The sequence below is a fragment of the Narcine bancroftii genome, chromosome 4 (assembly GCF_036971445.1).
Source record: "Narcine bancroftii isolate sNarBan1 chromosome 4, sNarBan1.hap1, whole genome shotgun sequence".
Taxonomy (NCBI): domain Eukaryota; kingdom Metazoa; phylum Chordata; class Chondrichthyes; order Torpediniformes; family Narcinidae; genus Narcine; species Narcine bancroftii.
Genome location: NC_091472.1, coordinates 227,185,295 through 227,210,730, shown reverse-complemented (window position 1 = coordinate 227,210,730; position 25,436 = coordinate 227,185,295). Strand labels below are relative to the sequence as shown.

The following is a 25,436-nucleotide window of genomic DNA, read 5'->3' as shown; positions in this document are numbered from 1 at the left end:
CCAAGCCATCCAGCCCTTTTACAATATGGGAGTCCCAGTCAACATATGGAATGTTAAAATCTCCTACTATCACATCTTGATGTTTCTGCAGTTGTCTGCTATCTCTCTACAGATACATGTGTTTATGTTTACTTTAGCCATTTTGTTGCTATATACAGTATAACCCCTAGTAACTGGCATCTTGGGGATTGGTAGATGCCAGATAAGTGTATTTTCCGGTTGCTTGAGACTTACTCTTAATCTGCCTAACTAATACATCTGCATTAAGAATAAATTGTTTAAAGGACAAAAATACTATACTGTACTTACACTGAACAAACTTCACTTGCATGAATATATAAACCTTAAAGCTTTTTACTTTATTTTCAGTCACATTCTTTGAAAACATTTAACCATCATTGTATCTGCAGGTTCCTCCCTTTCCACTGAGCTGCCCAAAAGACAAACAATTACATTATAATTAACTTCCCCCACCCCCTCCCCACCAACACCCCCCACCAAGTTTACAGATAAAACCTCTGACTAGGGCAACTCTTACTAAACAAGGATAAGAAGACACTTTAAGAGAGTCATCCCAATAGCAAGCGGCATCAACCAGCTCTTCATCCTGTGCATCACCATGGATGTTTCACAAAACTCTATTCAAGCAACTGCTTTGAGCAAAGCATGACCAAGGCACTCCACTGGCTGAATATTTGATTCCATCTTCAATAAAGGTTTATGCGTTACTTCGGAGAACATTTACTTTTACAATTTTAAATATACGTTTTTTAACCTATTATTTTTATTCTTATTTATTTTAATAACATGGCTAAAGTAAACGTAGTCCCTCACAAAATGAGAAAGTAATAATGGGTAGAGCAGAAAGTATTTTATAACAGTCTTCACAGTGGAAGACACAAATTTCCCATAATATCCTGCCATTCCTAAAAACCTTCTCATTGCTTTCTTGCCATTGGGAATAAGGAAACTCAGAAATTGCATTCATCTTAGCTAGAATAGGTGCAATTTTGCCATGACCAACTATATGACCCAAGTCTGTTACAGTGGCATTTGCAAATTGACTTTTTGCTAAATTAACAGTTACCGTAAATATTCGTGCATAATGCATTTTGTGTATAATGCGACCCCTCATTTTTGAGGGGAAGAAGGGAGAAAAATTTTACCCTCGTGTATAATATGACCCCTCCACTCACCTGCCCAAGTCACACTGGCGTCTCTCCCCCCTTGCCTGTCCGATTCACGCTGGCGTCTTTCCCCCCCTCGCCTGTCTGATTCACGCTGGCGTCTCTCCCCCCTCCCCTGGCCGAGTTGCGCTGGTGGCTTTCTCCCTTCTCACCCGCCCAAGTCGTGCTGGCTTCTCTCCCCTCTCGCCCACTCGAGTTGTGCTGGCGTTTCTCCCCTCTCGCCCGCTCGAGTCGTGCTGGCATCTCTCCCCTCTCGCTCGTCCGAGTCTTGCTAGTGTCTCTCCCCTCTCGCCCGCCCGAGTCACGCTGGTGTCTCTCCCCCCTCGCCCTCCCAATTCGCTCTGGTGTCTCTCTCCCCACCTGAGTCGCGCTGCCGTCTCTTCCTCCTCACCCACCCGATTCGTGCTGCCGTCTCTCCGCCTGCCCAAATTGCGCTGTCATCTTTCCACCCGCCTTAGTCATGCTGCCGTCTCTACGCCCACCCGAGTCGCTGTCATCTCTTCCCCCTCACCTTCCTGAGTTGCGCTGCTGTCTCTCCCACCCGAGTCACGCTGCCATCTCTCCCCCCACCCTCCAGTTGGCCTGCCGTCAATGTAGGTGGCTGCATATAATCTTACTTATCATTAAAACTGGCAGAATTTTTTTTTTTAATTTTACTCCCGTTTATATGCAACCTCCCCCTACTTTGAGCTCGAATTTCGGTACAAATTTTTCGCATTATACTCAAAAATTTATGGTAAATTTGATTTGGATAATCTGGGAAACAATTTGTCCAATTCCCTTTGATGTTCTTCCCATGTGTCACTTTTTGTGACCAAGTCATTAATATAAGCATCTGTATATGTTAACCCTTAGATTACCAAATTAATCATCCTTTGCTTGGGCATTGCAGGGGCATTTTCCATGCCGAAAGGTTACACATTATACTCATATAAACCGGATGGAGTTACAAAAGCCGAAATATTCTTTCCTCTCTCAGTTAAAGGCACACACCAGTAACCCTTCAACAAATCCAACTTAGTAAGAAATTTAGCTTTCCTAATTTTATCAATACAGTCATCTATTCTCGGAATAGGATAAGCATCTGTTTTAGTTACTGAATTAATCTTCCTGTAATCTGTAAAAACTTAACAGTTCCATCTGGTTTCGGTACCAGAATACAAGAACTCCAATCTGAGTTGGACAGGCACACAGGAACCAAGGTTTCTTTAAGGTTACCCTCACAAGATTCGATTTCCATAATGTTATGATCTATAACTTCCTCAACCCTGTCAACAACTAACACCTCTGATACAGATTGTTCTCCACTTACCTTTTTCTTCATAATAAGGTTTCATTAACAATTTGCCCTTTGACAACATTAAAAATAGGAGCTTATCTGAAACATTTAAACAGACTTGATTGTTTTTTTGTCATCAATAGAGGATGAGCAAATGTAGGTTCTTGGGAGTCACTATCTCGGAAGATCTTTCCTGGAACCAACACACCAATGGCATCATGAAGAAAGCCTCTACTTCCTCGGGAGTTTGCGGAGGAGCTAGTGGAGTTGTTCAAGTGAACCAGTACGGACTTGGCCTGTTTCTGTGCTGTAAACGGTTATGGTTATATGGTCATATCCACAGGCCATTTCCTTAATCTCCTGTTCACTTACTGCTTTGTCCCTTAGGTCAACAAGATCTGTATCTGTTTTCTGTTGTTCAATTAACTCTTTCCTTGACAAAGAGAAATCCTACTCTCACAATTACCCCGCTCTTTCAAAACTATTTCAGAAGCACTGGGCAAGTCCTTATCAACTGGATCTTCTTCAGCTCTCATCATTTTCATATCCAAAGACCTTATTACAGCACATGAAGGATATATCTCACAATCCTCCTTAACTTTATCTTTACTAGGCTGATTTGTTAATCTCAAAACTGACCCTACTTTATCCTCTGCCAAATAATTGCCTAATAAAAACGAGACACCCTGCATGGGTAACTTTGAAATTACTCCTACTACAACAGGTCCTTTAACTAATTCTAAATTTAGCACATTATTGTGAAGCGATATTGATTCTACCTCACCTCCAAAACCTTTAATCAAAGTTGTCTCCCCTGTGTCAGTCCTTTGATCCAGAGTTAAAACACTTTCCAACAACAGTGACTGAGCAGCCCCAGTATCTCTAAGAATTTTAATTGGAACCAAGCCCTTTGACACAAAAGGTTTGAAAACATTCTTGACTTCCTTACCAGGTTTGGAACATCTGCTCTCCTTAAATTCAACTGTCTGAATACATGCTTCTGGTAAAACCTCCTTTTCTCGTCTCTTTTTCAATACTAGACAATTCGCAATAACATGACCAGGTTTTTTACAAAAATGACATACCAATCCAGAAGTTCTGTCCTTTCCCACCTTACCTTCATCTTTTCTCTTAACATTCTCTCCAGGCTTAATTTCAGTTTTACTAATCTACTCCACATTAACCTTCTGAACAGACTTACTAGTCTGAAATGTATTTTTGTGAATTAGAGCAAATTCATCCACTAATCTAGCAATTTGCCGTCACATCCTCATATCTCTCTTATCCAAATCTCATTTGGAACACACCTTTTAATTTCCTCAATTAATATCAATTCTCTCAATCTGTCAAAATCATTATTTATTCCTTTTGAGGCACACCAACGGTCAAAACATACAGATTTTTTTCAGAGCAAAATCCATATAAGATTGATTCCATGTTTTAACCAAACTCCTATATTTTTGTCTATATGCTTCTGGAACCACCTCATAAGCTCTCAATACTGCTTGCTTAACATTATCATAATTTGCCACTTGCTCTATAGTCAAACTAATGTGTGCAATTTGTGCTTTTCCCTTCAATACACTTTGGAGCATAAGAGGCCATTTTTCTTTTGGCCATCTTGAGCTCTCAGCAACCTTTTCAAAAAGCTGAAAATATGTATCTATATCTCCGTCATCAAATGGAGGAACTAGATTTACATCTCTACTGGCCAAAAACCTCTCTGCAGGAGTTACAGCCTCAATTCTCTTACTTCTCATAATCTCAATTTTTAACGTCTCTAATTCAAACTGTCTGTCCTGGGTTCAGATCCTGGACGAGACCCCATAAAATATTATGAGTCCAGAGGACCCATAAACCCAGCAGCAATAGATATTCACCAAGACAAATAGTTACTTAAACAAAGGTTGCTTTTAATTATCTTTAAACATGAAAACAGAATCACATTTTAACTTAAGTAACCTAACTTAACCCCCTTCTAATTCTAATGTGTGTGTAAGTAAGGTCAGAAAATTTATTTTGTTCACAGTCCAATCTCAATTCTCATTCCTCCAAGTTCACTGGTTGCAGGCAATACTTATACTGTGCACAGAATTTAACATTTATAAAGTTCATTAGGCCTTGGTGCTTGAAAGATAAATGGTTACCGCTCAGGAAAGTTCTTGTCATTCCAGGACATTCACAACTGATTCCTTTTCAATCAGCCACTCCAGTGCCTTACTGACAAAACTTGCCCCCTTCAGGGTTTTCCAGGTGATAACCTCTTTCTTTCAGGTCACCACAGAGTTCCTTTTTGTTTCTTTTATTTCAAGTGAAACATTAGACAGCCAGTCCTCTCCTCTTGCATGGACCACAAGGGCTTTGACCAGGCTGAACCAAGAACTCATAACTTGTCTTCCAAAATGGGGCTTTCCACCAGCTTGCCCTGTTCTAGTCCCATCTGCTGTAACACTGAAGAAAACTGATCTCTCTCTCTCTCTCTCTCTCTATCTGAGAGAAAGCCTGTTTGACACTCTCTGCTTGCAAAACCGCATCACCCTCTTAGAACAGCAAGCTCTACTCCAGATAGAAGGCGGCTTCAACTAGATCTGTCATCTGTTACTTTTTGTGAACAACAATCCATTAGTGAAGTCTCTCGGGGACTTTCCAAAGCTTTTGCAAAGACTGTTCATCCCAATATGTCTAGTATGAGAAGAGCTCCAGCATTTTAAGTAAGATCTGTTGGAAAGTGTTTGTATGTAACCTACTCCAACAAACCTTTCCCCAATTTATCTCCCAAAAACATATCTATATTCTCTGTCACAGGGGTAACATATTGGCATGTATATAGGTAAAGGTTCCATTATTGTCATGAAATACTACATTTGGAATGTCACATGTATGAAATTCTTTAACCTTTGTCTACCGTAAGGCAGACTGAGAGTCGCTACTTTGTCCAGCCCCTCATAGAAATCTACAGCACCTGGTGTTCCTTGGTGGTGTTCCCTCCAATTACTGACTAGTCAGGAGCCTGCTTAGCTTCTGAGATCAGACAATCCTAGGCATCTTCAGGATATTATGTGCAGAATTGGTTAACTAATAAAAAGCAAAGAATTGGGATAAATAATTGTTTCTCTGATTGGCAATCAATCCTGATGTACATAAATGATTTAGAGGAGGAGACTATGTGTAGACTTAGACTACTGATGACACTAAATTGAGTGGAAAAGAAAATTGTGGAGAACACAGAGTCTGCAGAGGAATATAAATAAGTTAAGTGAGTGGGCAAGGGAAGTGGCAGATTAAGTTCAATGTTGGTAAATGTGAGGTCATCAACAAGGAAAAATAGGAAATTGCACTATATTTAAATTGGAAAAATTACAGTACACTGTTGAAAGTTCTTGTATATGAGTTGCAAAAAGTTAGTTTGAAATGCAGCAGGTAATCAACAACAGATGTCAGCTTAGAGGGATTGAATTTGAGAGCAGGGAGATTCTGCGGCATCTGCACAGGATACTAGTAAGGTTACACCTGGAGTACTGTGTGAAGTTGTTGTCTCCTTATTTAAAAAAAAGGATACACTGGCTTTGGAGGTTGTATAGAAGATGTTCAAAATGTTGATTCTGGGGTACAGAAGATATTCAAAATGTTGTTTCTGGACATGAGGTAACTTATGAAGAGAGATTGCATAATCAAGCACAATACTCATTGAAATTTAGAAGGATAAAGAGGGATCTTTTATAATATAAAAGGAATAGATAAAAGCAGGGAGATAGCTTCAATTTTCAGGTAAGGGTAGAGTGAGGAGATATAGCCTCAAGATTTAGGGAGTATATTTAATATAGAAATGAGGAGGAACTGCTTCTCCCAGGGAGTGTAATTTTCTGCCCAATGAAGCAGTAGAGGCAACGTCATTAAATGTATTTAAGACAGAAATTGATAGGTATTTGATTAGTCAGGGCATCAAGGGTTAAGGGGAGAAGGCTGGGGAGTGGGGCTGAGTGATAAGGATCAGCTCATGATTAATGGCAGAGCAGACCCAACAGGCTGATTGGCCTACTTCTGCTCATGTATCTTGTGATATATTTAAGGCATAGATGTTTGAATTGTTGGGGAATTGAGGGTTATGGGGAATGGGCAGTAAGTGAAGCTGAGTTCACGATCAGATTAGCCATGATCTTATCAAATGACAGAATAGGCTTGATGGGTTTACTGGCCTACTCCTGCTCCTATTTATGTTCTCTGCTACATTTTCTTTGGTCATATGTAATTTCTACTGAATGACTTTTCAAGAAATTAACTGTTTTGTTATTTCTTTACCATCTTCACCAGGGTAATAATCCAGTATTTAATCATTCCATCACCTTTACTGTGAATCTCTATTTCAAAGAAGACTGAAGATGTTAATGAAAATGGGTTTGAGTGCTTCAGATGTTGTTTTGCAAACTTCACTTCAGTGTCACAAACACAAATTTTGTGACAGCTTTTTGTCAAATATTGCTACATTGTTTAATGCTCTATTTTCTGAATAGTAAAGCATCCAAACTGAAGTTGAATCCATAAAAGTTATTCATTTTGCACAATTGATGAACATCCTTGACTTAATCCAGTATTTTTTAAATCAAAGATTTGTAATACATTTAAATTGTTGTAATTTAATCTACATTAATATTTTTACCATATTTTGTACCTGATGAGTAAACAAACAGTTCTAATTGAGCCTATTCAAATACTCATTAATAGAGAACTGGCTTTGGTATTTCTATAGTAATACTTCCAATATTAATAATATTTTCCAATAGAAGCAGAAATCTCCACATCCAAATAAAAGTGATTTATTTTTCAAATGCTATTTTTTTTGTTTTATTTAGAACATTAACAAATGTAAATGGAAAAGGTAGTGATTATTTGTAAATGGCACAACCTTCTACCATAGTTGTTAAGCTAACCATGGCTTATAACTTGAACCACTCACTATGTCATTGCAAGAATACAGAATTGTATAAGATACAAAACATAATAAATGAGATTTATGCCCTTCAGAACCTGGAAATCTCTCAGCAAGTCGGGCAGCAACTGTGGAAAGAGTCAAGAATTTTGGCCTGTGACAGAAATGTCAGACCTGGGAATGACAGGAAAGAAAAGTTAATTTTCAGTTTAAAAGAAGGTAGAGAAGGGGAAAAAGGTGATAAAGTAAATCAAAGGCTTAATGGCAGCATTAACCAGCATGCTTGGCAGACCAAATGTAATGTTATTGGTAAGACTGAGGAACCTGGCTAGCACGTCGGATAAGAAAACCTAAGCCAACAAAATATAAAATGGCACTCATTTAATGTAATTTTTGTTCGAGAAAATTTCTTTTGATTTTTGTTGTGAAAACTGTCTTTTTGATTCACATCTATGCCTAATTGTGATATTAACTTGCGTTTCATCTGCTCTTTTCATTGATGTCTACATTGCTTAATGATACTGTTGGCAATATTATTGACACTGGCTTAACTAGTTTGTTTACCTGCTTCATTGCTATTCATTGCTCACTGCACTCCCACTATACCCCCACAACCACTACTATACCACCACTACATGTTGTGCCTGATCACATGTCCTTGTTGCCCTAAGCAGTTCACATAATATTGCTCATTTTCATTGCAGACTCAAATGATAATAATTATCTTTTGCCAACTTAAAATACTTCCACTTAATAAAATTCTGCTGAGGTTCTGATACCTCTTTAAAATTTATGCTAACAGGGTTATCCTCCTCCTTCACATCCTTGCACCCAATCTGACCTTTTGTGCATTCCCTATACATTTTCCTAATTTTCAATGAATGAAGAGGATATGTACAAATGCACTGAAAGGATTTGATGGCTATTATTTCAATCAGCCCCTTAATTCCTTCCCTTACTTCTCTATCTTTTATATTTTCTGTGTCTTGACAAATTGTGGTAATATAATTTGTACTATTGTTGTTGGTGTATCTTACACATCCATGTGGTCACAGCAAGTAAGATTTCTGGTGTATCTGTACTCCCTGCAAGCTCTGGTCCTTCAATCCTTCTTTGGCAGGGTGTTTGGCAAATTAACACAATTTATCAACATTAATATTTTCCATAATTGTGTCTGCTTTGTCTTCAACTAATCCGGTACTCAATGAATTTCAGTCCCCAATTCAGGTGGGATCTTGTGCATTGAAAATTGTCAGTTTTTAATTATTCAACAACCATGGAAGTGCTGTGTTAAAGTAGTTTTTTTCTTCCAAATATGTGAATTTCATTATTGATTTCTGCCTTTGTCTTAATCAAGAGAAAGATTCAGAGATTTGGGAAGAGTCAATGTTTTTCAAGTTCTCACCATGTATCTTTATGTTTGGAAGGCAGCACCACCAGGTTTTATGAGAACACTTGTCTTATAGATTTTGAGTGCAAAGTCCATTGTCTCCTACGTTTCAATGAATGTAATAATGATGCCTTGGAGTTCTGTATCTTGCATGCTTCCTCGTCCTGAACTACCTGCAATACCTCACAGTTCTTGAAAAATATCACAAACAATGTCTCCAAATTTCCTGGAGAAAAGAAAGCCAACTTCAGTGTCACCTTCAATGGGAACATTCCTAGCAATGAATACCTAATAAAATTTGGACGACTCCAATCTATGGGCTAGATCGTTTACATACCCAATGTCAGATTTTCAAAACAGACACTCTGTTCCAAACTGTCACAGGGAAAAATTACTGGATGGAAAAATTCAAGGATGTGCTCGTTGCACCAAAGAACAAAATGCAACATCCTCAGTCTCTTGGAATCCCTGCTCAAAATAGAGAAGGAGCATTTGGGATGGCATTGGGAGGATCAGAAGCCCTGTGCAAACTGCACTTCTATCAGACACCTTCTCTCCCATCTGTGAAAGTCTCACTCGTCTTTGCAAAAACTGTAAAACTAGACGAGAAACAATTTATCCTTAATTAGTCTTCTCTGTCAGACTCCTAATGGGGAAATTGTTTTGCACCGTGTTACACTGAGAAGGGAATGAACTTCCCCTATGAATATGTCTCCAAGAATGCAACCATTATATTTTATCCCAGGTCCTAAAAATTATGATCCATGAATTCATCTAATACAGTGAAACAAGATGTGTTACGTAATGCTGGCTGTGTCTTTTATTCCACATCTGACATTTGGATCCTTTAAAGCAGTGGTTTTCAAATTGCCCCACCCCTCCCCCAACTCACTTTCAACCTTAAGTAATCCCTATAATATAACTGCTCTGTGATTATTAAGGGATTGTTTAAGGTGATATGTGAGTGGGAAGGAAAGGTTGAGAACCACTGCTCTTGGCCCAATTGTTACTGAAATGTTTTGCTTGAGAAAAATTGTCATTGGCCCATTTCTTTTGGAGTTAGGAAACCGTGCACATAACAAGTCAATTAGGTACAATTCAAACAGTGGTGTTCAAACTTTTTCTTTCTACTTACATTCCACCTCAAGCAATTACTCACAGAGCACTTATGGCATCAGGATTGCTTGAGCTGGAATGTGAGTTTAGGGGGGCAGTTTGAAAACTACTTCTCTAAAGTCAATGGATACAATTCAGATGGAGAGCAAGACACTGACTGCCAACAATGGCTGTCAACCTTGGATGAATTTCTCCATAATGTTTTTCACTTCCTCCAAAGGTTTGAAAGATTCCTCTGGATTTATATCAATACAATATTCTTCAATCCCTCCAACCCAAGAATCATCCAAATGTTCATTTCCTGGTTCTTGGCGTCCCTCAATTGAATTAATTCATCACAGAGAGTTGTGCCTTCCTTTCCAAGGACTGACATTTTGGCATTTTCCCTCAAAACATTTCCACCTTGCTACTCTTTTTCTACTTTGATATAGTGCTTAATATATACTGTTTGTCCAAGCTTTTGGTCATCTGTCCTAATGTATCATTTTATGGGTCAGTGCAATTTTATTGTTGACTAATCCTATGGGAATTTTCTTTTCTATTTTAAAGTTGTTGCTGTTGATCAGTTGCTGCATTTGTCATGATTCACTTGCAATCAACTGGAAGTGTCCACACTACTCAATCTATTATCGAGGCTATGCCACACGGAGAACTTCAACATGTCAATGGGCAGAGAACTTCATCATGTAAATGGGTAACTGCTTTGTTGAAACCTGTTGTAGTAAGCTGCACTGTATGACTCAAGGCAAGTTGTAAATGCAGGAAGAAACTCCAACCAAAGTCTACTTAAAAAGCACAAAGACCTTCCAGGCTTTAATTACTATGTTGAATGAATCTCTGTAAGATTACAGTTTACCCATTGCATAATAGTGATCAAAACTATTTTGCCTTCATGAAGCTAAAGCTAAACATAAATAAGAAAAATAAACAGACTTTAACACCATGTCTCCAAAATAAAGAAAAACATTGGGGTTGAGTATCGTTTTTTTTCCTCTGGAGCAGTTATCAACTTACAATGATTAGAAATAGTACAAACTTTAAAAGTATATTTAAGTGCAGATCCTAATCCAGGATGAAAATCGTAACATCAAGTGCTGAAAATCTGAAACAAAAATAGAAAATGCTGAAAGTACTCAACAGGTCAAGCTATATCTGTGGGAAGAGATTGGGCAAATCTAATTGGAATACCTCCTCCAATGTGTTTTCAGCCAATATTTCTGCCTTTGTACTTTTTACACAACCCTCCTCCCTCTGTTTTCTGAACATTGGAAGATGTCAGTAAAGGGGAACACGACGTAAGCTAGGAAAGTTGGAAGACAAATAAGCAATAGGTGGAAGAAAACAAGAGAAAGCAGAGTGAAAAAACTGGACAAAAACAGGAAGCAAAGAATTCAGTGAGGAAAGGGTGGAAGAAAAAAAAGAAGCCTGCATTGCACTCTTGTCAGTATCTTTAATTAAGAGGGCAAATTAATGGTGAATGTTCCTTGATAAACATACCCTTAAAAAAATGAGAATGAATGAACTGGATAGTTTTGTGTCACATTCAATGATATATAGAGGTGGGCAAGGTGGATGCAAAAGATTTTAAAAACAATTAAAAGAAAATATTACTTAATAAAATCAGGAGGGTCAAAGGTAAGCCAACAAGAATGATTTAGTAACAGGCACTCACTTCCAGACTTTTTAATTTTCTGACTTTCTCAGGTCTCTTCAATACTCTGTAACACCTGACCTTTCAAGATCCTGCCAATTCTCTGGGCATGTGAACCCAGGAGGCCTTCCAAAGAATATTTCAGCCAGTCCAATTATCTAATTAGCCTCTGATCCCAACTCGGTGATCGCCTGAAGATCCCAACAAGATAAACCAATTTCCAATCCCTTCACCCTCCATCTGACTGCCATGTACCAAGTCCCTGATCTTTCTCAAAAACCTGATCCTTTATGTACTGAGAAGGATCAATAAGCAAATAGGAGAGGATGATCTTGAGGGACACTTGGAGCTGAAGGTGGGGGAAAAGTGGGAGAGTTTAGCATGAAAAACACAAAAGTCTTCTTAGAGGTGGATGGATATCATGGATATCTGCCAGCGGTGATTTATAATCAGGCCTCCTTTAAATAATAGAGAAGCGCCACAAGAGTCTGTTAATGTTTTACAAACTATTCTTTCTAAGGATGCATGGACCAAGTATTTAAAAGTGGTCCATTTCTCTTTCATTCATGTACATCATGCAGTTAGTCAATTCAGGATAAGTACATAGAGCAAATTAGCTAAGACTTTTCCTACTATCAACCCTTTATGTAACAGATATGGTATTGGGGTTGCTTCTTTATTTCATATGTTTTGGTTTTGTTCAGCATTAGATCACTATTGGAAGGACACTTTTAATACATTTTCCCATATTTTCTCGGTTACTATTCAACCTCATCCCTCATCCCATGACAGTGTAGCAGCTGCTACACAGGCAGAAACACACCACAGGACACAGTGGAGGTTTCAGCTGAACTGTTTATTTGAATTTCACGTGTGCCCCTTTAAGGCCAATGGGAGTTCCACCCCGCTTGGCAGTGATGTCATCATGTTGCCTGGGGCGTGAGCTGTGGCCCAAGCCACGAGGCCTAAGCCCCAATAGCGCCAACTTACTGCAGCTGCCCTGCCAGCGTGGCAATACAAGCGGAGCTGGTTTGCTCCAAGTGTGCCGCCACACAACTCCCCTCCCCCCCCCCCCCCCCCCGAGAACTGGCTTACACATCTCACCACTTGGGCGGCTGACCCCTCCGCTTAGGTTGGGCTGTCTGCCCAGGTTGGTCTAAATCCACTTGTGCCAGCTTCAGTCTGTTGACCGTGAATAATCCTTTCCTGACCCCAGTGTCCAGGGTAAAAGTTTTTCCAAATTGGTGGAAGACCTTATATGGGCCCTTGTACGGGTGCTGCAAGGGAGTCAGGTGCGGGCCACACCAGATGAGCATGAACTCTGCTGAGGCCAGCTCCTTGGGGAAGTTTGCCGGGTGTTTGCCATGGTGGGGGTGCCAGCGAGACGAGCCTTTTGTGGAGGTCCAAGAGTAGATTGGGTTCTCACCTCCGGATTCTGCGCCCGCTCCGAAGAACTCCCCTGGTAGTGACAGCAGTGCACCGTAGATGAGTTTCACAGATGAAGCCTGGAGGTCCTCCTTCAGAGCTGTTCAAATGCCAAACTGGACCCACGGCAGTGCGTCTGTCCAATGGGGTCCTTTTATCCATGCCATGATGTCGATGGTATCGATGGAAGCGCTCTACAAGTCCGTTTGCCTGGGGATGATAAGCCATGGTGTGGTGGAGCTTGATTCCCAAGTGGTTTGCCAGTTGCAGCCAGAGGGCGGAGGTGAACTGGGCACCCCTGTCGCTGGTCATGTGGGCTGGAACGCTCAACTGGATGACCCAGTTAGCGAGCAGGGGTCTGGCGCAGGACTCGGCGGAAGTGTCACTGATGGGGATGGCTTCCGGCCACCTCGTTGTCCGGTTGACCACAGTCAGGAGGTAGCCGGTGTCCCTGGACACTGATAGGGGGCCCACTATATCGATGTGGATATGGTCAAACCTCCTGGCTGGTGGGTCAAAATGTTGTATGGGGGCTCTGACATGGCACTGGACTTTAGAGGCTTGGCAGTGCATGCAATTCCTCATCATCTGGGCCACTGTGTTTTTTCAATCCGTGCCAGACAAAACGTTCTGCCACCACGCGTACCTATGTCTTGACGGAGGGGTGGGCTAGGTCGTGAATCATCCAGAATGCCTCCTGCCTCCACTGCAGGGGGATTACCGGTTGCAGCGAGCCGGTCGCGACATTGGAGAGAACTGTGTCATGGCTGCCCGGCAGCTTCAGATCCTTGAGGTGCAGGCCGGTGATGGTAGTTGGGAAGGCCTGTGTCTCTTCGTCCTCTCTCTGGGCCTGAGCTAATTGGGCGTAGTTCAGGCCGGGGGACAAGTTGTGGATGGTGGGTCTGGAGAGCGCATCGGCAATGATGTTGTCTTTACTTGCCCGGTGTCGGATGTCGATGGTGAACTCCAAGATGTAGGAAAGGTGTCACTGCTAGCATGCAGACGAATGATCTTTAGCCATGGCAAGGGCCTGATTGAGTGGCTTGTGGTCCATGAAAGTGGTGCACGGTCTACCCTCCAGGAAATAGTGGAAGTGCCTGGTAGAGAGGTACAAGGCTAGGAGCTTCCTGTCGAATGCGCTGTACTTCAGCTCAGACAGTCAGACATGCCGGCTGAAGAACACCAGCGGGTGCCACTGTCCGTTGAACTCTTGCTCAAGGATGCCCCCGATGGCCGTGGTGGATGTGTCCACCGAGAGTGCTGCGTGGGCGTCGAGCTGAGGGTGGGCCAATAGGGTAGAGCTAGCGAGGGAGGCCTTGGTCTTATGCGAAGACTGTTTCACCCTCTTTCGATCACTTGATAGTCTTTTGTTTGGCTGAGATCAGGGAAAGCAGTGGACATATTATGCAGGCAGCCCCAGGATGAAGTGGTGGTAGTGGTTAACCATCTCGGTGAACTCCTGCAGGCTCTTGAGTGTGTCCAGCTTGGGGAACTGCTGTATGGCCTTGACCTTGTCTTGTGATGGTGCTGCCCCATCCACAGTGATGGTATGGCCCAGAAACTGTCGCGACTCCTTCCCAAACTGACATTTGGCCACATTGATGGTGAGGCCGAATTCAACCAGGTGGGCGAACAGTGTGTGGAGATAGGTCTTGTGCTCATTGTGATCTTGATTGGTGATGAGGATGTCATCGAGACAGATGAACACGAAGTCCAGGTCTCTACTCACTGCATCCATGAGACGCTGGAAAGTTTGGGCTGCGTTCTTCAGGCCAAAGGGCATCCGCAGGAATTTGAAAAGGCCAAACGGGGTGATGATGGTGGTTTTGACAATATCATTTGGGTGTACGGGAATTTGATGGTAGCCCCTCACCAAGTCGACCTTCAAGAAAACCCTGGCGCTGTGTAGGTTGACCATGAAGTCCTGTATGTGGGGGAATGGAGTACCGGTCAGGTATGGTTGCGTCATTGAGCTGGCAGTAGTCTACACATGGGTGCCAACCCCCAGAGGCCTTTTGGACCATGTGCAGAGGAGAGGCCCAGGGACTGACCAACCTGCGGATTATGCTGAGTTCCTGGAGGTGGGAGAATTCCTCTTTTGCAAGCTGCAGCTTTTCTGGTGGCAGTTGTCTGGCCTTGGCATGAAGTGGGGGGCCCTGTGTGGTGATGTGGTGGCAGACGCCATGCTGGGGGAACTGGCAGTGAATTGTGGCCGTAGAATGGTGGGGAACTTGTCTAGGATTGGGAATACTCATTTCTGGCCATGCAGACGGTGGCTATCCCCGGGCAGTGCACACTGGACAGCTCTAGTCGGAGGGCCTGGAAGGTACAGACATGCATGAGTCTCTTGCCCTTCAGGTTGACCAGCAGGCTGTGCACTCAGAAGAAATCAGCTCCTAAAAGCGCAGTTCTCATGGTGGCCAGCAGGAATTTCCAGCAGCATTTGTCTGGCCCGAGGTGTACCTGAACAGTCCATGTGCCGAAGGTCTTTATGACGGTGCCATTCGCTGCCCACAGGGTCGGGCCTCGTGCTCTCATGCGGGATTCAAGGGCGATCAGAGGAAGCACGCTCAACTCTGTTCTGGTGTCCACCAGGAAAAGTCATCCGTTGGTCTTGTTGAGCACATGCAAGAGGCTGTTCGTGTGGCAAGCCATCGCAGCCATCAGTGGCAAATGGCCTGGTCATTTCCCTGGTATGAGCAGGGCTAGCAGCTCTTGCAGGATTGGGCTCTGCAGCATTGTTGGTAGAAACACCAGGTGGTTTGGAGCTCCTCCGGTTTCTGCCTGGGGTTGGGCTGTGGTCGGTTGGGTCTAGGGCGGGTGACCTAATTCATGGTGGCCTTGTTCTCTCGTTTGGTTCTCCATAGCACGTAGGCACGGGCTGCAACTTTCCAGGGGTCCGAGGAATCCTCATCCGCTAGTAGGAGCTGGATTTCTTTCAGCATTTGTTCCAGGAAGGCTTGCTTGAACATCAGGTAGGGTTTGTGGCCTTCTGCCAGTGCGAGCATTTCGTCCATTAGCGCGGACGGGTCTTTGTCCCCAGGCCATCGAGGTGCATCAGCCTGGCCGCGCGTTGCCAATAGGAGAGACCAAAGGTGCCGAGGAGGAGGGCTTTGAGGGCGACATACTTGCCCTCCTCTGGAAGATCATGGATTCATGGAGACAGCGCTGATCATGGATGCTGTGTCTTGACAAGGTGTCTGCATCACGTTGTCTTTGCCCGAGATGTGCTTGATGTCAGTGGTGTACTCCGAGATGCAAGACAAGTGTCTCTCTTAGCAGGCTGACCAAGGATCGGAGATTTTAGCCAGGTTGAAAGTCAGTGGTTTGTGGCCAGTGAAAGCCATGAAAGCTCTTCCCTCAAGAAAGTACCGGAAGTGACGGATGGCTAAGTACAGCGCCAGTAGCTCTCTATTGAAAGCACTGTACTTTAGTTCAAGGGGCCGCAGATGTTTGCTGAAGAAAGCTTGTGGGTACCAACTTCCTTCTATCTACTGCTCCAGGACTCCACCAATCGTTGTTCATGAGGCATCGACTGTGAGGGCCATGGGAGCATCTGGTCTGAGGTGGGTCAGGAGTGCAGCTTTGGCCAGGGCTTCTTTGGTTTCCACAAATGCAAGTGCAGATTCGTTGTCCCAGGTCAGATCCTTATCCTTGATGGACATCAGGATGAACAGAGGGCGCATCACTCGAGCAGCTGCCTGCGATAAAAGTTTATCATCCCCATGAACTCCTGTAGACATTTGGTTGTACTAGGCTTCGGGAAGCTGCAGATGGCCTCTACCTTGTGGGGCAGTGGTGTGGCCTCGACCTTTGTAATCCTGTGGTCCAGGAAGTCGATGGTGTTCATACCAAACTGGCATTTGGCCAGGTTGATGGTGAGGCTGAACTCTTGTAGATGACTACAGAGATTTCGCAGGTGCTGAAGGTGTTCCTTTGGGTTCTACTTGCCATGAGGATATCGTTGAAGTAGACAAAAGTGCTGTCCAGGTCTCGGCCCACTGTGTCCATTAGTCGCTGGAATGTCTGTGCTGCATTTTTGAGCCTAAATGGCATCCTCAGGAACTTGGAACAGCCCAAATGGAGTGATGATGGCTGTCTTAGGGATGTCATCAGGATGCACCGCAATCTGGTGATATCCTTGCACAAGGTCCACTTTTGAGAATATTATTTCCCCGTGCGGTTTGCCGCAAAATCCTGGATGTGTGACACAGGGTAACGGTCCGGGGTGGTGGCTTTGTTGAGATGGCGATAGTTGCCATAGTCACCACATGGTCTTCAGCCCCCAGTTGCTTTAGGCACCATGTGCAGGGGCAAGGCCCATGGGCTGTCTGACCGTTGAACAACACCCAACTCCTTGAGCTTGCAGAACTCCTCCTTGGCCAGTCAGAACTTCTCCGGGGAAAGTCATCTCACCCTTGCATGGAGAGGTGGGCCCTTGGTCAAGATGTGTTTTCTGACACTGAGTTGAGGTATCTCCGCTGTGAACTGAGGGGAAAGGATTGCCAGGAATCCCGGTAGCACCTTGGAGAACTCATCCTTTGAGCTGTGGACGGAGTCCAGGTGCATTGCCGGAAACCTAGCGCCCCTCAGTGCGATGGTCTGGTAGGTCTTGGTGTGGATGAGTCACTTACCCTTAAAGTCCACTAGGAGGCTGTGGGCTTGCAGGAAATCCACTCCGAGCAGTGGTTGTTCCACTGCGGCCAGTGCGAACTCCCATGAGAAGTGACTGCCCCGAACTGCAGCTTGGCAGTTCAACATGGGTCCCGCTAGCCTGCACCTAGTGTCCAACCCTGACGGGGGTATCACGCTGACCTCTGCCCCTGTATTCACCAGGAAGCATCTTCCAGACAGGCGGTCCCAGACGTACAGAAGGCTCTCTTGGTGGCCAGCCATCGTGCCCATCGTGCTTGGTCTTGTCGTTTCCCTGGAATTTGCAGTGGGACTGGCATTGGCAGGCCTCGGTGCCCCATCTCCGGTGGTAGAAGCACCATCTGTCGCTCCAACCTCTCGTCTGCTGTTCCTTGCTTGGGACTGCTCTGGTCTGATTGCGGGACTTCTTTATGAGCCCCACGGTAGCCGAACACTTCTGTTTCTGTTTCCACAGAATGTCTGCCCGTGCTGTGACTTTCTGGGGGTCGGTGAAATCCGCATCCGCCAGGAGCAGTTGGATGTCTTCAGGCATCTGTTCCAGGAACGCCTGCTTGAACATGATGCCAGGCTGCTCATCTCTCAAGAAGGCCAGCATCTCTTTGATGAATTCTGATGGGGATCTGTCTCCAAGTTCATCCAGGTGGAGCAAACGTGCTCCTCGCTCTCACCGTGAGAGTCCGAATGTCTCGGTTAATAGCTCTTTGAAGGCAGTGTAAGTGCCTTCCGATGGTGGCCTGTGGATAAAGTTGGTCACTCTGTCTGCAGTCTGCGGATCCAGGGCGATGACCACATGGTAGTACCAGGTGGTCTCTGCTGTGATGCCACGGATCTGGAACTGAGCCTCCACCTGGTTGAACCACACGCCAGGTCGAACTGTCCAGAAGATCGGGAGCTTCAGGCCGACTGCGCTGACTGCTACTTCATTCTCCATTGCTAGGTTTAGATTCCTTCTAAACCGTCGGGGTCACCAATTGTACCCAACCGCTACACGGAACCACACACACACAGTGTGGCAGGTTAAGCTCACTCCTTTATTATGGCTGGAAAGGCTGTTTTTATACTGTTCAAGGTCCTGCCGTTTTTTTTGCTGATTGACTGGGTCAGCCATGTGAATAACAATAGCGGGTGGGAACATCCATGCATATGAATTCCCTCCTTCCCCAGCCTGTTTCTGCTGAGTTAGCTGGGCAGCTTGACCAATGCCATTTTAGGGCTATTGGTCTGATGCTGCCCCAGCTTCTACCCCCACCGGTTCATTGTCTTGGGAGTCTGCTCCCGCACGATGAGCCGGCCCGATCTCCGCAATTGCGGGCCACCACAAATGGATAATTTGGTTTGACGATCAAAATCAGCATAATATGCCTGTTAGTGCAAGAAAAGTCTCGAAGCCTTTTCAATGATTTAAAAGTTGTATGTGTAACAACTGAAGGTGATTGTGATGAGGAACTTGTTGTGAGTAGGGGTTGGTTGAATCATTTCAAAATGAGGGCAAATTCACTTAATATTAAAGTGCAAGGTGAAGCAGTGAGAGTCGATGTAGGTGGTGCGAATGATTTTCCGTAAAAGTTTTTGAGGAGGAAGATCATTTGCCAGATCAAATATTTCATGTAGATGCGTGGCTTATTTTGGAAAAAAATGCCTGAAAGGACAGACATTTTGAAAGAGGGAAAAAGTACACCATGGCATTAGGCATTGAAGGATAGGCTAATGTTATTGCTTGGGAGAAATGCATCCAGGGATTTCAAGCTCAAGCCTTTGCTTGTGTAATACTCCCTAAATCTGAGGGCACTTCACCGTATCATTAATGCACCTCTTCCCATTATTTGGAAGGCAAATACAAAGGCTTGGGTTACAATTACCATCTTTGAAAATTTGTTCTTGAACCATTTTGTCCCTGCTGTTGAACATTATTGATTGGCCAAAATAATTCCTTTCAAGATTCTCCTTGTGCTTGACAATGCATCAGGACATACAAGCACTTTAGATGACCTTCACGCCAATGTAAAGGTTGTATTTTTTATCCCCAGCTCCACATCGCTACTTCAGCCAATGGATCAGGGAGTCATAGGCTCCTTTAAGGCCTATTATTTCCAGCAGATCTTATCACAAGCAGTCAGGGCTACCCAAGATGATGTGATGAGCTTCAGGGAGTTCTGGAGGAATTATAACATCTATAATGCCATCAAAAATATTGCTGATTCTTGGGTGAAGAGAAGCAGTCAAATATGAAAGGAGTGTATAGTGAGAGAGTGCTACCAACAGGAGAAGTCAGAGTCAGAGTGTGTAGCAGCTGGGGAATGTTGCATCTTGGGTAGATTCAAGATGGATGCCTCCACATGGCATGTGTACATTCTGTTCTTCATGCTTTTTGTTTAGTTAATAAATCTAGATGTTTTAAAAAGAACCCAAGTTTCTTTATTGTACTAGAAGAAACATCACATGGTACCAGGAGTGGGGTAAACAGCCAGCAGTAGAAGAAACAGCCCGGAGTGGAAGAAACAGCCAAGTTTTGCTGTGCACAGGAGTAAAAGAAGAAAAAAAACCCCACAGTGTGCATAATGAGTAACAGTCGATATCAACAGAGGAAATATGGAGGGTTTAAAAGCTCCTAATGCTGTAAAATTGACAGGAAATATTGACCTCTCTTAGATCTTAGGATTTTGTTCCTGAGCGGATGCTGTTTTAGCAAAGGTTTATGCTTCACCTGCAAGGGATTGGAATTCAAACAGGATACACATTTCACTGCAACTTACCATGGCAGGACATCAAGCTCTAGAGGCTTTCAACACATTTGTTTTTGCTAAGGCAGAAGACCAGAGGAAATTCGGCAAGGTTATCGAGGTGTTTGATGAACACTGTTCACCAAAGTAAAATGAAACCTTCGAGAGGTACGTGTTTTGCTCTCGCATGCAGATGCAGGGAGAGAGCATTGATACTTTCTTAACAGACATAAAACTAAAAGCAAGAATGTGCAATTTTGGACCACTGCAAAATTCAATGATCCATGATCAAATTGTTTTCGGGATTAATTATAAGAAAATGAGAGGTTGCTGTGAGAGACAGAGCTTACCTTAGCTGGAGCTGTGAAGATATGTCATGCCAGTGAACTAGCTCTGCAGCACCCAAAAAAGTTTGGTGATACAGGCACATAATCCTTTATCCAGAACCCTTGGGGGACAGTGTGTTCCGAATTTCGGATTTTTCCGGATTTCAGAAAGCCAGATTTAAGCCCACCCAAATTGTGCTACGTATCTACCCCCACCCCCTTCCAGTCACCCTGCCATCTCCCCACCATCCCCCCTCGCCCACCTGACTCACGCTGTCGGTCTCTCGCCCACTTGACTCTCCCTGCCAGTCTCCCACCTGCCTGACTCGTGCTGCCGGTCTCCCACCCACCCAACTTGCGCTGCCGGTCTCCCCCTCTTGCCCACCCGACACGCTGACGCCTCTCTCCCCACTTGCCGGATTTTGGAGCTTTCTAGATTTTAGATGTCTGGATAAAGGATTGTGTACCTGTAGTGTAAAAGCCAGTGAAAATTAAGGTATAGTCATAGCCACAGTATCTGGGGGACACACACACAAAATGAGATACAGGAACCAACAAAAAGATGGAGACATTCAATTGTAAATGACGCAGCACTAAACATGTGCCAAAGCAATGCCCAGCTTAGGGGAATGTCAGTAATAAGTGCAAAAGGCAGAATCATTGTGCAGAGTAATGCTTTTCCAAAGGGAAACAAGACAGAAGTAAAATTGTACATACTATAGAAAAAACTGCTCTTAGTGATACACCTTTCGTGGTCATGGTAGTTCCCGAAGTGTACAGGGTAAATGAACTGTGTCATTGCATACAAATGGAACAAATATTCCTTTCAAATTAGACATGGGGCAAAGGTGAATTTGATCTCTAAGCGTGACATCAGGGCAATGAAGATAAAACCGTATGTCCATGCAAATCTTGTTCTGCTCAAAACCTACAATGGACAGAGCATCGACATGAAAGGAACATGTAAACTAAGGTGAAAGTTAAAGATAAAGAGCACTACCTCAGGTTCACAGTAGTCCCAGATGGACATTATTCATTGCTTGGTGACAAAGCATCTGAAAACTTAAACCTAATCAAGAGGGTGTATCACACCAACAGTGACCATACACAGAACAATACTGGATCAATTTCCAGACATCTTCAAGGCGTTTGGAGTTCTACCATTAAACCAATAAGATACAGTTAAAAGAGGATGTACAGTCAGTAGTGCATGCCCAAAGGCGGGTTCCAGAACCACTAAAAGAAAAGTTCAAGCAGGAACTCAAATGAATGATGGCACGAAAGATCATGAAGAAAGTGGAGGAGCCCACAGAATGGATGAATTCAATTATGTGTGTCAAAAAGAAGAATGGTGACCAACACATGTGCACGAACCCAAAAGACTTGAATCCCAATATAAAGAGGGAACATTATCAGATTCCAAGCAGGGATGAAATTACAAGTGAGATGGCTGGTGCAAAGTTTTTCACTAAATTGGATGCATCCCAGGGCTCCTGGCAAATAAAACTGCATGATGATACCACATAATTCTGTATATTTAATACATCATTTGGCTGATACTCCTGTCTGAGGATGCCTTTTAGAATTTCCTCAGCTCCAGAAGTGTTCCACAAGACAATGGAGCACATCATAGAAGGCATAGATGGGGTTACATGTGTACATGGATGACATGATCCTATGGGGATCCACACAAAAACAACACAATGAAAGGAGCATCAAAGGGCTATAATGTATCCAGAAGTATGGATTAGTTAAACAGAGAAAAATGTCAGTTTGATGTGAAGGAAATCACCTTTCTGGGAGATAAATGGTTAAAGGCAGGGGTAGAGCCAGACAAGAGCAAGGTGAAAGCAATTTTAGAGATGTCCAGATCCACTGACAAAAAAGGTGTATTGAGAATGCTAGGAATGATCAATTTCATTGGTAAATTCATACCAAAACCTGTCTTCCAAAACAATGTATCTAAGGAAGGTGTTACAGGGCAAACATAAGTTCAAATGGACAGACAACCACAAGGAAAAATGGGGACAACCAAAGACCATTCTAACTACGGAACCAGTACTTTTGACATTCTTTGAAGCATCCAGAAAGATGAAAATATCCACAGATGCTTCAAAAGATGGAATAGGTGCCGTACTACATCAGGCGATAGGAGAAGATTGAAGACCAGTAGAATACACATCAAGGATGATGACAACATCTGAATGTCAATATGCACAGATCGATAAAAAGTATCTAAGTCTGGTCTATGGACTCGAGGAACTCCACAGTTATGTGTATGGTCTACTAATGTTCGTGGCAGAGTCAGACCACAGTCATTAATAGCAATAATTAAGAGAAGTCTCAGTGAAATGTTGCCAAAATCCAAACACTGATGATGAAGCTACAAAGTTATGACTTTTAACTGGTGTACACACTTACTGTGTTAGCTGATGCATTATCCAGGGAAACAACACAGAGTGAAGCATGCGATGAGAGTTCCACAGAGATAGATGTAACTCTCCATGTGAATCTGATCACCGAATCTCTTCCCGTATCTGACATGAAATCCAAGCAGAATGCAGCTGAAACAGAAAAAGGCACAGTTATACAAAGGTCATAAAAAATCTGAATGAATAAAAGTCATACTACAACATCAGAGCTGAGCTGAATGTTGTCGATGGGCTTCTGCTCTGACAGAGCAGAATTATCATTCCTCAATCACTGAGACAAGAGATCCTGAAAAGGGTACATGAGGGGCACCTTGGAATTGAAAAATGCAAGAGGAGGGCCAGAACTGCTGTTTTTTTTTGGCCAGGATAAATGCTGATATTGACAGGATGGTTTCAAGCTGTGAGACCTGTTTGAAACATTACGCAAAGCAGACAAAGAAACCCATTATAATAACTGACGTACCAGCAGAAAGTTGGGACTGATCTGTTCCACATAGATGGAGAGAGTTACTTGCAGCTAATTGATTATCTATCAAACTATCCGGAGATTGTGTTGCTTCCTAACATGTCTGCTGTTTGTGTGATCCAATACATGAAATCGATCTATGCAAAACATGGAATTCCTCAAATTGTCTACAGTGACAATAGACCATGCTACAGTTGTAGAGAATTCCAGAACTTTGCAGAAGTGTATGATTTCCAACATGTTACTTCAAGTCCTCTGGATCCATAGTCAAACAGCAAAGCAAAGAAAGGAGTTCACATAGTTAAACAGTTGCTCAAGAAAGCACTAGACAGTGGCTCAGATCCATATCTAGCTCTATTGAGTTACAGAGCTTCGACACTTGAACATGGCATGTCACCTGCTGAGCTTCTGATGGGACGTAGACAATGTACCACACTTCCCTACTCTTCAGACCCAAACAAGAACTGAGATATCAAATAGAAACAAAAGCATCTGCAAGTGAGGCAAAAGGCAAACTATGACATCAGTGAGAAGCTTAGGGCCACTGGCACAACATGATACAATGAGACACAGAGATTCCAACATTTTGGACAAAAAGGCTACTGTTATGGGAGAAGTAAATCCAAGATCCTACACTGTCAGAACAGAGGAGAGTCAAATACTGAGGAGGAATCGAAGGAGCCTGCTGAAAATGCCAGAAATACTGAAGGAAGAGATAAATGTAGAGGATTTAGCCTGCACAGAAACAGAGGAGACACCTCCCATTCTAGACAGTAGTGGACCAGCAAAGCCAATACAAGCACCTGCAGAACCAACATAAGCACCTGTGTTAAGAATATCCATATGAGTTGTCAAAGCACCTAACAGACTGAATCTATAAATGAAAAAGAACACCACTCTTAAAAGTTTGTGCTGCTGATGTTCATGTTACCTTTGTGTTGAACTTTAAATTGAAAGGATACTGTATTAATGTGAGATATTTGATTAAACATTTCAAGGAAAGGGGATGTAGTGATAGAGTGCTACCACCAGGAGGAATAGGAAACCAACATCTGGGGAATGTTGCATCTTGGGAATGCTGTTGCATTCAAGATAGATGCCTCCACATGAGATCTGGCATGTGTACATTCTATCCTTTGTCCTGTTTATTTAGTTAATAAATCTAGATGTTTTAAAAAGAAACATTACAGAGTGTGAACAAATTGTGCCCCAAATTTGTGCATTCTTTTCAGGGGTTTACAGCTAAAGACATTGCCTAAGCCAGGCAAGCTGTGGTTGATATTAGTAATCATCTGCAGTTAGACATCAGTGAAAATGATGTCACAGAGTTAGTCGACTCCCATGCCAAAGAACTGATCAATAAAGACCTTAAGGAACTAGAGCAGCAGATGATAGCATTTGAGGAAGAAGACTGGAACCTAAAATCTCCAGACCGAAAAAGTTTTTGATGAAGAGTTAGCTGAAGCCTTTCGTCTCATTGAAGCATGGATGACAAAGTTAGAGGAACAAAATCCTAAGATCTAAGAGAGGTTCATGAAAGTTTACTGTACAGTTACCAAGGACCTCAGTTGCTACAAGACCATGTTTGACAAGAAAAAGAAAAGCTCTGTACAAACCTCCCTTGATGCCTACTTCAAAAAATTGATTCTAGTAGTTTTATATACATAGAAAGGTAAAATATATATGATATACTAAGACAAACATTTAACTAACTGACTCTAAATAAGAACTGTATGTACCTGTTCTGAATTACCCACAAATTCGACTTAAAGACAGACTTAGGAATGGATCTCATTCATAACCTGGGGACTTGCCTGTATTGTGAAATCTATCATTGAATTTGCCTTCCTTCCTGACAACCAAA

The 25,436-nt window shown here is 43.1% G+C and overlaps 1 protein-coding gene and 1 long non-coding RNA gene across 7 annotated transcripts in view; one reads left to right on the top strand and one right to left on the bottom strand.

Annotated features, from left to right (window-relative positions):
• The window catches only part of itgb2 (integrin, beta 2), a 146,792-nt gene extending 135,917 nt beyond the window's left edge, over positions 1-10,875 (top strand). For 5 of the 6 annotated variants that reach the window (XM_069934214.1, XM_069934215.1, XM_069934216.1 and 2 more), the window contains exon 17: positions 6,778-7,292. The gene's annotated coding sequence lies outside the window, so the exon portion shown is untranslated. Of the gene's footprint in view, positions 1-6,777; positions 7,293-10,448 lie in introns of those variants that run through there. The other variant, XM_069934213.1, reaches the window with a different exon arrangement.
• The window catches only part of LOC138761671 (uncharacterized), a 191,642-nt gene that overhangs the window by 92,128 nt on the left and 74,078 nt on the right, over positions 1-25,436 (bottom strand). The window contains exon 3 of the long non-coding RNA XR_011356422.1: positions 23,096-23,238. This is a non-coding gene — a long non-coding RNA (uncharacterized lncRNA). The remainder of the gene's footprint in view (positions 1-23,095; positions 23,239-25,436) is intronic.